Raw genomic sequence first — 15429 nt, 5'->3', positions numbered from 1 at the left:
CTCACCAAAGGCCCAAATTGAAATAGCCCAACTCATGGAGGGGTTTGAGGTGAATAAAAATCACGTTTAAGTGAAACTGATTCTCTTTTCTTTTTTTCTTTTTTTTTGAAAAGAGGGGCACGAACAGGGGAGGGGAGCAAGGCACAAGGGAGCACGAAGGGAGGAGAGAGGGTGGCAGCTGGCTGGGTTGAGTTTGCCTGATATTTCGACGGTGATGGTGACGGTGGGGATTGGTGGTTGGCGGCGGAGGGACGACGACAGAGAGAGAGAAAGGGGCACAAAATGGGTGACAAAACAGGGGATTGGTGGGTTTTTCGATCGGGATTTTGGGAAGGGGAAGGGTGGTTCGCCGGAGTTTTAGGGGCGGAGGTTGGTTGGAGAGACGATGAGGGTGGATGGAGGTGGTGGTGGTTGTCGTGGGCGGTGCAGCGAAGAGGAAAGAGGAAGAGGCAGGGGAGGCGCAAGGAGAGGAGGGAGCAGGGGAAGGGAGCTACGGTGGGGTGTGTGTGCGGTGGTGCTGGGGGCCGACGGTGGTCAGGGTGGTTGAGGTGGTTGTTGGACGGTGGTAGTGGTGATTGTAGTCAGTGGTTGAGGTGGTTGTTGTTGGTGGTGGTTCGAACGATGGAGGAACAAGGGGGGGATGGTTTTCAGTTTTTTGTGAATTGATTTTGGTTGGGAAACAAGTGGAAATTTGTTGTCTGATTTTAAAACTAAGAAGAGTGAAGGTGAAGATGCATAGCTTGGGGTCCAAGGAGTGTATTTGGACTGATTTTAGGGAATGAAGGAAGGAACTCCTTCCTGGTTTATACGTGGAGAGTAAGGGAAGAAAAGAAGTGGAATTTTGTCTCTTTGAGGGCGTTTTTGTAATTTCGCATTATTTGGCCAAAAATTCAGAATTTGTTGCTATTTTTGAAACTTACTAAAAATAGAAATGTCTAATTAAAATAATTCTTTATAAAAATTATCGTTAACGAAAATAAATAAATTTTCGTTTAATAATTTATCGTTTAAAATAAATCGTAAAACGTTTAAAATAACGAAATTCGATTATTCGTAATTATTTAAAACGAAATCAAGCTAATAAATATATTTAATTTTAATAAATCGAGTTTAAAAATTTCGGGGTATTACACTCTCACCCCCTTCGAAAAAGTTTCGTCCTCGAAACTGGAGCTCAGTCGAACTTGCCATTCATAAAATCATACGAGTCATATTTAACCGTTTTATTCGTCATTCACTAATTGAAAACATATCATAACCAATCATTTGATTTCACGCATAAGCATGGTTGATACATTACATATTCACGGAAAACATAGTGATTCGTACATAATTTCGTTCTTAGGTGACTATTTGAAGATGTTTCGCTTTCATTTGTTATTGGGCTCCTTTGTTGCAGGAATCTTGTCGTTGACTTTCATTACTTGGTTTGTTTTGAATTCGATCTTCGATCTTTTCTTCTACGTTAAATAACTTTGTTGACTACGTTCGTTGCAGGGGTTCGAGTCCAATCATGTGACTAGGAATACATCATTAGACATATGACTTTGCTACTTATCCTTTATATTTTAAGTCGACAAACCTCAGATTTTGCGGATAATGCTAAGCCATCAAGCGTGCCTTTATCACAAACAATCTAGCTCCCAGAAAACTTAGTTCAGCCTACCTGGTCCTATAGATATGTCATTTGTGGATTTTCTAATCTCAATTCCATTGCAACCCTCAATCATTCATAATTCTTTTCGAAATTCTAACATTCAATGATATCATCAACCCTATTGACAAATTAATTCTTGATAACTTATTTGTTGTACAATCCTCAAAGCTTCATGTGTAAACTCAATTTCATAATTTTCACCATAAATCATGTTGGGTCCCGCATACTATTCTTGCATAACTTTAAAATTTCTAGCTTAGCTTCCCTAACATATCTGAGAATACACTTAGGTACTTACAACCACAAAAACAATCATTGTGAAGGGTGCGGAAAGGTAACTCGAAAATCAACCCTAACTTGAACGCTTTGCAACCTTGAATAACCTTGATTTGATTTGTGATTCACCACTTATAAAATACAAACTCACGCTCTTTCGGTACTTTATCATTCAACCTTATTGATAGACCAATTATTGATAACTTCTTAGCTTCCTTAATAGAGGCATACCAATCATCCTTTAGTCCCTCAACATGCATTTCTTTGATTTCACTCTAACACAATGATGTTCAACATTCTCTCTCCTAAGTCAAATTCTTTCAACAATGGAGGGCTCAACCCAAATCACGTGACTCGATCCTTGAACATAGCCTGGTTGAGGTCTTTACATATACTCAAAATATGCGGTAAATACTTTAGCATAGATTAGTCTAGGTTGTTCACCCTAGATTACCATTTCATAGCCCTCTAAACTACTTTCTTGCCAACTTGACATATTTCAAAACTTCGCGAACTCCTGTATTTTCCTCAAATTTGTTCCTTAGAGTTCTCCATAATTCTTAAACTATCCATAAGTAGTTTTACTAAATGTATCGAAGCACGGGTCTTAAATATGATTCATCAAGATCTCACATACAATTGATAATCCCAAGATAATTTTAGTTAACTTTATGGTATTTGGTTTACAACCTCTAGTATATTTTTAATAGCTCAACGAACCTTCAAAAATACTTTTACACTAATTCCATTGATACCGGATATATGACACATAATGGTAACTTATCTTGATCCTCTATAATACTCATACATTGTTGTTTCTTGCACATAAGATCGGGGTTCCCAAGGTAACATTTTCATGTTATCATTCTTAAAATGATTTCCTCAAATTAACTCATCTCATCTCATTGGAATCTAAAGTCTTGTTCTCTTATTAGAGGTCTATCATGTTTCCTTCTCGAAATATATTTGGGCACTTAGGCAAGTAAAATTTCCCTTCCGTAACTGTCTGATAAGCTTTCAACTTCAATCTTTTGTCTCTTAGTCATTGTAGAAATCTACCCTCCTTTTTCCACGATTAACTGTCGATATTTCTCATAGTTGTTAACCTATCATCCTCACATCACATCATTCCAATATGCCTGGACTTCTTTAGGTTACCTAATACTCAACAATCTACACATATCATCCTATTTGGTACAAGCTCTGAACATATATGACAAATAATAAATGAAGGAATATCAACGAGTATCATACATAATAATTAGAAAAGAGAATTACAAGGACCATTGATAACGTTTCTGCCTTTTTCATGTGGTTTTGTCATATAATCTACTCCAATCATGGGTTTCTGAAGCATGCTAACAATGTCATTGGTTCTATGTTCGCTGTCAATAGACGATCTTTTAGTACGTGTAGCTGATGGTGATAACTCAGAATAATCTCGAACCTAATGGTCATGACTTCCACAACGATCATTTGTTCCTATTGCAAATCCTTAATTTGTGCTTTCCTAATCTCATAATTCAAAGTTGGCCTCGCATTCAAGCAAACGTTTCCTTTATCCTTAAGGAACTTGACTTTCATAACAAATATTTCCTTAGTCTCATCAATCAAAGTTGGTCTCGGTACTGACTTAAAGCATTTAAACAAACATTTCCTTTATTCTTAACAACTTAACTTCTAGGTTTTACAGATCATCTTGGTTGGCTCGTAGAAAGGTAGGATCGAATTTAGGTAAGATTTTGACTCAAGCATCTATAATAACATTAGTTTTTCTGGTAGGGTATTGTATATCAAGATCATAAGTAAGGTAGTTCTATTCAAGAACTTGGAGTTGGCGAGAGGATCATCTATGACCTTCCTGTTCCATTTCTACACATCATATTCCATGTTTAGAAGTATTAATATAAGTAACAAATCTCTTAGTTCCAGATGGAAGGCAAGGATGTAGGAAATTGTGATACGTCTCTTAAGTTCTCAAATTGCAGATTTACAATCATCATTCCCCATAAATTTGACATTCTTTTTAACCAATCGGATTGTGGGTAAGGCAACCTTAGAGAAATCTTAGATAAGTTTTCGATAATCTTCAGCCAAACCCATAAAATTTCATACTTCAGGGACATTGGTTGGTCTAGGGTATTCCACGATTGCTTTTACTTTCTCATGATCAACAGATACACCCTTCTCAGAAATAATATGACCTAAAAACGATATTTCCTTAAGCCAGAATTTACACTTTGACAACTTAGCACATAATTGGTTTTCAATCAACATATCTAACACTTTTCTCCGATGCTCCTCGTGTTCCTCATTACTCTTAGAAGGTACCAAAATATCATCAATGGAAAAAACTACAAACTCATCAAGGTATGGTTTGAAAATGTGGTTCATTAAATCCATAAATACAGCTGATGCATTAGTTAACCCAAAAGGTATTACAACAAACTCATGGTGACCATAGTTGGTTCTAAAGGTTGTTCTTGGAATATCCTCAAGTTTAATGCAAAGTTCATAGTATCACGACCTCAAATCTATTCTTGAAAATACTTATGTACTTCGAAGTTGGTCAAACAAATCATCAATGCGGAATAAAGGATATTTATTTTTGTCCAACTCTCTATAATCTATACATAACCTCGATGTTTCATCATTTTTCCTCATAAATATGACAGGGCTCCCCAAAAGTGAATCACTCAGTTGAATATACCCCTATCCAAGTAAATCATTTAATTGTTTCTTCAATTCTTTGCAACTCAGTTGGAGTCATTCTATAGGTGCTTTAAGAATAAGGGTGGGTCTTGTGATTACTTTAATGCTAAAGTTTAATTCTCTCGGTCGAGGCATACTATGTTTCTCTTCTAGAAAACATTTGCCTATTCTCAGACGATAGTTGTATCGGTGATGGGTACGTGATCGACAACACTACAAGGATAACCAGAAAAACTCACCATCGGTCACTAGGGGTTTTCAAAACAGCGACAATTGGTTTTCTTCACTAACTTTTGGGATGAAATCCTATCCTTATTTGCCACTATGCCTCAAACAATTGATGTTAGCTTCATATTCATTCAACCAATTCATTCCGAAAACTAAATCAAATCTAGATAGGTCAACGGATAATAAAACTCACATTTCTCTAACATCATTGGACAATTTCTATGTCACAATTTCTCTACTAGAAAATAAAACATTCATAACTGCATCGATATGGCATAGTCCTAGTGCATAATGTGGTTATCATGGTGCTCGTTGCGAGCCCTTGGGGACATCATTCATTGTCTTGATAAGCAACATTCAACATAACATGTCTCAACAAATGGAAGCAAATAAATCATAGAAAATAAACTCGTTCATCCCGTTCCTACACTCACACTCATATTCATTTTAACTTAAGTAACATGATTTTAGAAAGTTCTTTTTAACTCATTCCTTAAAACTCTTTACTTAAAGCCTAATGAATTCTATTCGTGCGAAAACCCGTAAGGTTTAGCACTTATGGTCCAGAACCTTTGTTCTTGATACCAAACTGTAACACCCCGACCTCTAATCCAATTATTAAAGCATAATTAGCAGCGGAATTAACCTAATTCGGTCGGGACATTACCTGCCGTAACTTCCTTTTGGAAATTACAAGGCGAACATCAATCATAAGCTGTTAATTACTCCAAAAATATATAATAATCCTTTATAATACCCAAAGTAAAAGTACATAACTTACTAAAAATCTTTAATTAACTATTAAAACTTAAAACATAAACTAGGTGGGAATTATTAAAGTGAAATCCTCGCCACTACTCGTGTCCATCGTCCCCATCAGTACCTAAAACAGAAAACAAAAACGGTGAGCCGAAGACTCAGTAACGAACTATTCTAGCAACGTAAATTCATTTCAATTCATTTTATTTAATAACACAGGGAGAATAGAATATAGTAAAACATTTTATAAAGTCCTTTATTTAATTCGTTCATAACTTTAGGGTGCACATGCTAGCCGTGGCAAGTATGACATGGTGGAACGTCTTCCACGATGGACCGCTGTCCATAAAACATGGGGCCTTGGCCCGAAAACATGAGAGCCTTGGCTCAATGGGCGGATGCCCCATGGGTACATGCATGACCGAGAATCGTAACCTGTGGAACATATACTGCCAAACGGACTAGGAATTTCACTTTCATTTATCATGTTTCGTTTAATTTTACATTTTAGTCTTTTTACTTCAGTTGAAGTAACATAATTCCTTTGGATCATAAGATCAAACATCCTTTCTTTCATGGTTTCTTATAAACAGCATTTTATAAGAAATTCAATCAATCATCATAGCATTTTATAATCAATCATAAAATAAGGAATAATTCCATCAAATCATATTATAATAAATTATTCAATAAAATCATATTTCATTTCTCGCAATTCATAAAACATGTCAAAACATTCATTTAATAAATCAATCATACGTTGTAATTTCATAATCACATTTATAAGGGAATTGCGGGTACTAGCAATAGTCGTTACCTCACTTCCACGATTTTGCTAAGGATTTTCCTTGGTTCGTTCGTCCTGAGCTCCGAGTCCAAATTCTTTCAAAATATTAAATCCTTGAATTAGTACTTAATCGATAAATAATTTAAAATCAATATTTTATAAATCATAACCTTTATAAGTCAAGAATTTTATAAATAACGAATTTTAATATAAATATAATTTCATAATTTAATGAAAATATTATTAATCGAAATTTTAATCGAAATATATATATTTCATAAACCGGTTTTCATGAAAATCTTATTTAAATTTCGTTTTTGTTAATCCTAGATAATTTATTTTAGTAAAATCGATATTTGATAATTAAACCTGAAAAGTAATAACAATTTATTAGTAAATAATTACATCATAAAAATTTATTAAAACCTGAAAAATAATAATTAGAGAATATGAAATTTAATAATTAGGAAATCTGAAATAGATTCAATTTTTACCTCACCAAATGCCCAAATTGAAATAGCCCAACTCATGGAGGGGTTTGAGGTGAATAAAAATCACGTTTAAGTGAAACTGATTCTCTTTTCTTTTTTTCTTTTTTTTTTGAAAAGAGGGGCACGAACAGGGGAGGGGAGCAAGGCACAAGGGAGCACGAAGGGAGGAGAGAGGGTGCCAACTGGCTGGGTTGGGTTCGCCGGATATTTCGACGGTGATGGTGACGGTGGGGATGTGTGGTTGGCGGCGGAGGGACGACGACGGAGAGAGAGAAAGGGGCACGAAATGGGTGACAAAAAAGGGGATTGGTGGGTTTTTCGATCGGGATTTTGGGAAGGGGAAGGGTGGTTCGCCGGAGTTTTAGGGGCGGAGGTTGGTTGAAGAGATGATGAGGGTGGCTGGAGGTGGTGGTGGTTGTCGTGGGCGGTGCAGCGAAGAGGAAAGAGGAAGAGGCAGGGGAGGCGCAAGGAGAGGAGGGAGCAGGGGAAGGGAGCTACGGTGGGGTGTGTGTGCGGTGGTGCTGGGGGCCGACGGTGGTCAGGGTGGTTGAGGTGGTTGTTGGACGGTGGTAGTGGTGATGGTAGTCAGTGGTTGAGGTGGTTGTTGTTGGTGGTGGTTCGAACGATGGAGGAACAAGGGGGGGATGGTTTTCAGTTTTTTGTGAATTGATTTTGGTTGGGAAACAAGTGGAAATTTGTTGTCTGATTTTAAAACTAAGAAGAGTGAAGGTGAAGATGCATAGCTTGGGGTCCAAGGAGTGTATTTGGACTGATTTTAGGGAAGGAAGGAAGGAACTCCTTCCTAGTTTATACGTGGAGAGTAAGGGAAGAAAAGAAGTGGAATTTTGTCTCTTTGAGGGCGTTTTTATAATTTCGCATTATTTGGCCAAAAATTCAAAGTTTGTTGCTATTTTTGAAACTTACTAAAAATAGAAATGTCTAATTAAAATAATTCTTTATAAAAATTATCGTTAACGAAAATAAATAAATTTTCGTTTAATAATTTATCGTTTAAAATAAATCGTAAAACGTTTAAAATAACGAAATTCGATTATTCGTAATTATTTAAAACGAAATCAAGCTAATAAATATATTTAATTTTAATAAATCGAGTTTAAAAATTTCGGGGTATTACAATATGAGTCATTGATTTTAAAATGTATGGTTTAGATTTAGAGTTTTATTAGATTGAGGGTTCGGGGGACTGTAACTACCGAGAGGAGTAATTCGCTCGTCGATAACTCCAGAGGCATGATATCCTTACTAGCTCAGCATAAATAATTGAAGGGACATGCGTTAACTATTAAACTAATCTGAGTTTATTTTAGCAATATGCAACATATAATACTAATTCGATCGTGATTATCTGATTTAAATAACATTAAGGGACCTAGCATGATAATCCGATTTCCCAAAAATATTATATTTGTTAGGCGTGATAGAACAATCAGATTAGGTTAGTTTAACAGTTCATAAAAAGGGCGAGGAAAGCAGTTAAATCATCGAAAATGGACACATTACGACGCACCCTTGAGAGGTGCGTCACGGTTCTCAGAAAACTAACCACTTTGACTTTGCTATTTCTCCTTTTTATTTAACGAATCTCGATTATGGGACAGGATACGTTCTGTTCGATTTATGGATCGATTGCGACAGAACGCGTGAACAGTTTCGCAGCGAGAGGCTTAGGCTAAGGGGTTTAGAGTCAATACTCAGAATATATTATGTGTTGTTGTGTTGTTTCACGTCGAAACTAGGGGCCTATTTATAGGGAAGAGTTCGTGGAAAGATAGAATTGCAGAGTTCTAATCTGCAAAGAATTAGGAAAAGAGATGTACCCAGGTACTTTCAGCGCCCAGGCCTGGGCGCCGAAGATTTCGGCGCCCAGAGCCAGGCGTTGAAAATAGGGTCTGGGCAGATTTGTTTAGTCAGATTCGGATTCCTAAAATCCGTAGAGTTTGAGATTAATTCGAGTCTTTTAGCGCGTATCAATTTTGTGACGGAATGCGTCTGGGCCCATTACGAACTCTAGGTTCGTTAGGATTTTAATTAATACGTAACTCTTATTTCCGAATCCTATTAGGAATAGGATTCTCGCGGTTTTCCATCTCATTTAGGATTTATGTTGGAGTGCAACACCTAATTCTGACAGGTTTCTATCTTTTATGATTTGCCACTATTAGACACTACCTTTTACGGCAGTTACTATTTTTAGCAGGTTTCCATAAATAGCAGGTTTCGGGTGAAATGGGGAATCGAGATTCGTTTATTTTATAGGAGATGCGTTGTCAAGTGGAGTTTTTATGCTTTCATCATCGAACCTTTCCCTTGCGGGAATGGGGACAAAAGTAGGTGTCTACAGTTAGCCCCCACTTTGACTGAGTCTTGGAGTAAGACGATGGTCAAAGTATTAGACGGAGTGCGTCACACAAGCCACGGTGTATTGTGACCTGTTTTGCGAGGGTCTCACGAGCCCCCGAGTGATAACATTTGACTTAAGGGTCATCACTTGAAGTGTCGACATATCCCTCACGTGTCATTGGGATTTTTCAACTGATAGTATAGAAACTTCCTCACTTTGTCATTGGAAGGATCTAAAGATGCGTAGAAACTCCCTCACTTTGTCATTGGGAGTAACTACAGATGTTTTCGAAATTAAAGTTGTAGCCCAATCACGAGGTAAAACGTTTTTTAAAGATTCTCATTTTCATGGCTAGCTAAACGAGAAAACCCCCTTGTTTTTATAGGATGTAAAACGAAGGAAAATACAACAAACCAATCCTTTAATTTTTGGAAAAAGGGAAAACCAATAAAAGTTATCGCTGCAGCGACTAAGGACCTGCGCTGTTAGTGACGCAGACCCCGCCCGCTGAAGGTGGGCGAGCCTGTCCTCTGAGGGTGGACCCCCCGTCCGATAGAAGTGGACGAATCTGTTTGATGTTTTTGAAAATAGGACCTACGCGGTTTGTGACGTAGACCCCGCCCGCTGAAGGTGGCGAACCTTGTCCGCTGAGGGTGGACACCCCGTCCGATAGAAATGGACGAATCTGTTTTATGTTTTTGAAAATAAGGACCTACGCGGTTTGTGACGTAGACCCCGCCCGCTGAAGGTGGCGAACCTTGTCCGCTGAGGGTGGACACCCCGTCCGGTAGAAGTGGACGAATCTGTTTTGAAATTTTATTTTGTTTTTTTTTAAAAATAAGGACCTACGTGGTTTGCGCCGTAGACCCCGCCGGCTGAAGATGGCGAGCCTATTTTAAATTTGAAGACTTTATTTTTCGAAAACTGAGGACCTGGCGGCTAGTAACGCAGACCCCGCCCGCTGAGGGTGGGCGAACCCATTTTGAATTTCTTATTTTGCCTATGTAGAAGGGCTTTTGTGATTACAACCTGTTGGTGGGTCGTAATATTTCCTGATTAGATGTGTCCTATAAGTGGGTCCACATTGTGTATATTTTTGCTTAACGATATTTTATTTTATTATTTTTTATTTATTATTATTATTTTTTTCAAAATACCGTTTTTCCTTTTTTGGGATAGAAATAAGATAACGGATATCTTTACACAAAATAGGGGAGTACGCGTGCCCGACAGCGAATATTCGCTGTCTGGGAAGCATTTTCAGCGCCCAGGCCTGGGCGTGAGAATTTCTAACGCCCAGAGCTGGGCGTTGAAAATGCGAAAGGGGGACTGGTCTTTAAATTCGCGGACCGTCTCCTTCCTTTCCCATTTCCACCATTTTCGCTCAAACTTCTTCACTTCTCTCTACTGATTTTTGCTCGTTTTCTTCACTTTCCTTCACGAATTCTACTCCAAATTACTTCCCAATGTAAGTAATTTTCAATAATTTTGAGCTTTTCTGTCAATTTCAGTATTTTTGTCAAGTATTTTCGTGCATGAAATTGATTTGGGGGTTTTTGATTTTGTGCCCCTTTTCTCCAATTAGATAGTTGGAAATGTTTCACATAACATGTTAATTAGTTTGTGCATGTTAATTTTTGCAAGTATGTTGATTTTTGTTGAATTTGGGCATTTTCATGCTAGCCCCCAAGTATTCCTACGAATCTAGTATTTTCTTATAATGTAGGTGTTCTTGGTATATTGCTTGCGTTCCTCATAATTCATGAATGACAAATTATGAGAGAATTTTACCTAGGGAATTTTGCTAAGTATGAACTTAGTATCATGTTGTTTAGGGAACAAAAATTGTATGACTCCATTTCATAAGTGAAATGCACTCTTTTTAGGGATCGGTATGAGTGCCGATTTTGTCAAAGGTATAATGCCTTGTTGTATTGTTGATCAGCATGTCTGACGAGTCGTTACCCCCTCCTGGTGGCCACGAGGTGCGTGGCATGACGCGTCAATCGACTGGCCCGGGTCCCCTATGGGTGGGCCCTGAGCTTTACGATGGTCGTGATCTACACTACGACCTAGAGCACCATGTGACTTCCCGCCTTCACGCGAGGAGAGAGACTACGGTTCGCGGCTATGGCGCCGCGACGAGTGAGACCGTTTTCAGCTATCTGAGCTCGGACGCCCAGGCCTTGGTGAGGGGGAGCTCACTGTTTCCGATGGTTGAGACCTTCTGGGAGATACTGCGGCTCAACATCTCCCTGTCCTTTCTGCGGTCGTTCATGAGGTGGTGGTGGGATACCACCAACACCTTCCATTTTCCTTGGGGCGAGATGACGATCACTCCTGAGGACTACACAGCTTTGAAGGGTTTGACCTTTACAAGGAACCCCGTTCGTCTGAGGTCCGACGGCCCATCGCCGACTGTTGCTGAGGGTACCAGGCTCCTGGGCTCGTGGATGGGTAGTAGGTTACCTTCGTACCAGCCCCGTGGGATACCTTTTGCTGACCTGATGTGGGCTTTGGAGCACGGGGTAGAGGAGTCGCCTTCGAGACAGGCTCGGCTGTTCTACCTCCATTTTATTACTTCCACTTTTCTATCGGGTCCGACTGACACCTTTGACCCGAGGTGGATAGGCATGGTGGAGGACGTGTCTACACTGGGTGACTATCGCTGGGGCGATTTGGGCTATGCGACGCTTGTCGGCCAGATGAGTTTGTCGGTGCGCGTCTCGGACCCGAGTATACGTCACTTTGTGATTACATTAGCGGGAGTGCCGCGTTTGATCGAGGTATGTGCCTAGACTTTCTTTTGTTTTTCTCGCTTTTACCCGGCCTCTTTTTTGTTAGGTTATGATACATATGACATTTACATAAATCATGCGGAAACAACCATTAACCCAGGAATCATATTATTTACACATAATCATATAGCATAATTAGATGCATACTCTTTGTTGCGTGCCCTCCCTAGCTGCGCCCGAACCGAACAAGAACAAGTCTTTTAGGACTCCAAATGTCGTCCCTCCGTAGATAGTCCACAGCACGTCCGGATCCGCCTTAAGATTGACCAACTAGAATCGCCCTTAAGGTACTAGAAAATTCGGCACTTTTATGAGCAAGATGTGTTTTAATTTTCTCTCAAAAAACTCACTTTTGAATACTTTGAAACTTGTATATAAATTATGACCCCTAGGCCTTTATTTATAGAGTTATGGAAAAGGAATCGTAATCCTAGTAGGTTGCGAATTAATTGGAATTAGAATCCTACATGAATTCTATTTAATTAATTTATCCAATTAGGAATAGACATTTAATCATACACTGACTCTTGCAGATTCAGGAATCACGCATGAGCACAAACTCACACACACACGGCAGCCACAAGGACTGCCCATGCGTGCGAGCTGCAGCCCACGCAGCAAGGCCCACGCTTCCGTGGCCTTGGCGCGCGCTGGGCTTGTGGCGTGCGTGCTTGCTGGGCGACGGCCTGGCTTCGTGCTGGGCCTTCGTCCGGCAGGCCTCGTCCGATGCTAATTCGTACGATACGCTTCCGATTAAATTTCCATTTCCGGAATCTATTTCCGATACGAACAATATTTAATATTTCCGATTCCGGAATTAATTTCCGTTTCGAACAAATATTTAATATTTCCGTTTCCGGAATTATTTTCCGATTCCGGCAATATTTCCGATTCTGACAATATTTCCGTTTCCGGCAATATTTCCGATTCTGGTAATATTTCCATTTCCAATAATATTTTCCGATACGTACCATGTTTCCGTTTCCGGCAACATCTACGACTTGGATAATATTCATATTTCCGATACGATCCATATTTCCGTTTCCGGCAATATCATCGTTTCCGGAGTATTCATTTCTTGCCTGTGACGATCTTAGCTCCCACTGAAACCAAGATCCGTCGGTTCCGAATATTCATAGATGGAGTATTTAATGCCATTAAATACTTGATCCGTTTACGTACTATTTGTGTGACCCTACGGGTTCAGTCAAGAGTAAGCTGTGGATTAATATCATTAATTCCACTTGAACTGAAGCGGCCTCTAGCTAGGCATTCAGCTCACTTGATCTCACTGAATTATTAACTTGTTAATTAATACTGAACCGCATTTATTAGACTTAACATAGAATGCATACTTGGACCAAGGGCATTATTTCCTTCATTTTTTTTTAACGCTTTATTATCCTTTTCTTTTGCAGCTGTGGGCCTTTGAGAACTTACCCTGGCTGGCTCCCCGAAAGGGGCAGAGGCCTTTGGAGTTCCCTGCCGGTCGCCGTTGGGGTTGGAAGAAGAAGCTGACAGTGCGTCCGCCGCCCGATACCGTGTGGGATCTTATCCGGGACGGGAACCCTGAGCATGTACAGAATCTTATCCTCTATCTCGTATTTCGTCATTCTTTTCATGTGCGAGATCTGACTGCGTTTTGTACGAAAACAGGTGGTTTGGACCCCATGGCTCTCTTTTAGGGGTACCCATGCTTCGGTCAGGGAGAGTTATGCCCTGAGCCAGATGGGGGTCTTGTTCGTTGGCCGTCGGGACCCTGTCTGGTACCTGGGAGAGCGGGTACGTATGCAGGCGGTCGGAGTTTTTTCGGTGCCCAGGCCTCCGCTTGCGACCATGCTGTCTACTCGCTCGATAGGCGAGTCGTGGAGGGTCCACTCGAGGACTGGTGTGCCGGCGACAGAGTTGGTGATAGAGGGAGCTAGCTATTACCAGTTTATCCAGGATTCTCTTCGTCTCCCGGAGCCTGGCGCTGTAAGTTGCCTCCTCTCTTTGTATTGATTTTAGTGTTTTCATGTTCGTGCCCATGTGTTTATGCCTACTGTGTTTTGTGCAGGAGGGTCCTGGCCCTTTGTTGGGGGGATGGGTGCTTCCCGATGCTCGGATCTCGTACACCGGAGAGAGTGGATCCGAGATTGTGGAGACTTTCCCGGAAGACCGGGTTTTCCATGCTCCGCTCCCTGAGGGAGTAGAGGCGGTATGCACCTTTTATTTGTGTACTCTTCTTTATATTTTTTTCTTTCTTTTTTTACTGACATTCTTGTTTTAGGTTCCGGCCCGTACGGCCAATGCGATGGTGGGGGTGATCAACCGGTTGAAGTCCGCGTTGGTTCGAGCTCGGTCTGCACTTTCTTGCAGGAGCCCCCACTCTACTCGGGTAATGTGCCCTCTCTTTTTTTCTTTTGATCTGTACCTTTGGTTTTGGCTTTCGGTTATTCACTCTCTTTTTTTGTCCCTTTTTGCAGACGGCTACTGGGCGTGCTGGGGCCGACGATGCGGGTCCCTCGGGCGGGGGACACGGTCGTCGCGAGAGAGAGAGAGAGCACAGCACTCGCCCCTACGACATCGCCGTTCTGACGCGGGGGTGAGTTCTTCCGGGGAGAGGTCCGAGCCGGAGCGTAGGCGGCGTTCCGTGTCGGTGGCCCGAGAGCCTAGCCCCGAGTTGCAGTCGCAAACTCATTTTTGGGGTGACTCTGGCTGGGGTCCCTCATACCACGGGGAGTGGAGTGGATGGACCGGCGAGGCTTGGAGACATGGAGCCGATGACGAGTCTTAGGCTTACCTCCTGTTTTATACATATTCATTCTTGTGTTCCGCATGTATATATATATTTTTTTGCGATCTTTGGTGCAAGAATGTTTTGAGCCTTCCGTGGGCTTTGTTTTAACATATTATAGCAATATTAGCTTCCTAAACCAACGACGAATTTATAAAAGGAAAAGACTTTCGTAAAAATATTGAGTTCATATAAGAGTGCACATATATTTTTAGACTAACCGACTACTTGGGGTATTGCATATGCATGTTCACTATTTTTGTTTTTTGCCGACTCGTGTCATACTCCTTTGTTGGGCTTGTTCCTGGAAACTCTTGTGGCTTTTTCATTTTATTTGGTCTTGCCCGTGCATGGGTTAGGGTAGAGTGCCCTTTGCGATATCTTTTCTTCTTGATGCGTTGCATGACTTTATTATTTTATAATTTTTTATTGGACCGAATCCTTGAGAAGGATTGCCTACGTATCTTGTCAGAATCAGGTCGCGCGTAGTTCTACCTTTTTTTGAAAAAAACTTTTTTGAAAGGGTGTTCATTACTCGTCTGCTTCCCCCCCAAGTGTTCGTGGTTCTTTTGAGGGTTAGAAA

The 15429-nt window shown here is 40.4% G+C and overlaps 1 long non-coding RNA gene across 1 annotated transcript; it reads right to left on the bottom strand.

Moving 5' to 3' along the window:
* Nucleotides 1-5595: 5595 nt before the first annotated feature.
* Nucleotides 5596-7700, bottom strand: LOC130469266 (uncharacterized). The gene is made up of 3 exons (XR_008929697.1): nucleotides 6914-7700; nucleotides 6450-6514; nucleotides 5596-5756 (listed from the first exon to the last, which is right to left on the bottom strand). It is a non-coding gene; the product is annotated as an uncharacterized lncRNA (long non-coding RNA).
* Between the last annotated feature and the right edge of the window lie 7729 nt (nucleotides 7701-15429).

This window comes from Spinacia oleracea, chromosome 3 (assembly GCF_020520425.1).
Source record: "Spinacia oleracea cultivar Varoflay chromosome 3, BTI_SOV_V1, whole genome shotgun sequence".
NCBI lineage: Eukaryota > Viridiplantae > Streptophyta > Magnoliopsida > Caryophyllales > Amaranthaceae > Spinacia > Spinacia oleracea.
The sequence above is the reverse complement of the archived record's forward strand: the minus strand, read 5'-3'. Positions and strand labels throughout refer to the sequence as shown.